This window comes from Nomascus leucogenys, chromosome 21 (assembly GCF_006542625.1).
Source record: "Nomascus leucogenys isolate Asia chromosome 21, Asia_NLE_v1, whole genome shotgun sequence".
NCBI lineage: Eukaryota > Metazoa > Chordata > Mammalia > Primates > Hylobatidae > Nomascus > Nomascus leucogenys.
The window spans coordinates 2,375,987-2,376,773 of record NC_044401.1 but is presented as its reverse complement, the minus strand read 5'-3'; positions in this window follow the sequence as shown (position 1 = coordinate 2,376,773).

Genomic DNA, 787 nt, shown 5'->3' with positions numbered 1-787 from the left:
TAGTATGTGACATTCTTTGATGTAATTATAAATAGAGTTGTTTTTCAAATTTAATTTTCTATTTGATTATTAATGGCATACAAAAAAGTTAACTATTATACATCTAAATTATTTCCAAAAATCTTACTATATTCACTTCTTGATTCTAATAGTTTGACTATAGATTCTTTTGAATGGTCTACATATACAATCATGTCATGTAAAAATAGGTTTATTTCTTCCCTTTCAATCTTTATTCACTTATTTTTCTTGCCTTATTGTACTTCCTGAGACCTCCAGAATATATTTAATGTAAGTGTTGGTAGCTGGCCTCTTTGACTCATACCCAATTTCAGAGAGAAAGTTTTGAATATTTTATCTTTTCAAGTGATGTATCACATAGGTTTTCAATAGATATATTTATCAAATTAAGAGCATTCCATTTTATTGTAAGTTTGCCAAGATTTTAAAAAACCATTAATGTGCACTAAATTTTCTCAAATACTTCTCTGTATCTGTTGCAATGATAATGTCACCTCTCACTTTTTCTTGATAATATATAGATTGTCTTCACTGATTTTTTTGAATGCCAAACCATCAGTGTATCTGTGAAATCTCCCTGGTCATTATCATGGAATATATCTTTTACATATAATTGGATTTTTTTAATGTATCTACTTTCATGAGACAGTGGTCTGTAATTTTTTTTCCTTGTAATTTCCTTGTCAGTTTTTAGAATCAAAATTATGCTGGCCTCACAAAAAAACAAGGAAGCAGGCGGGGGGCAGTGGCACACGCCTGTAATCCC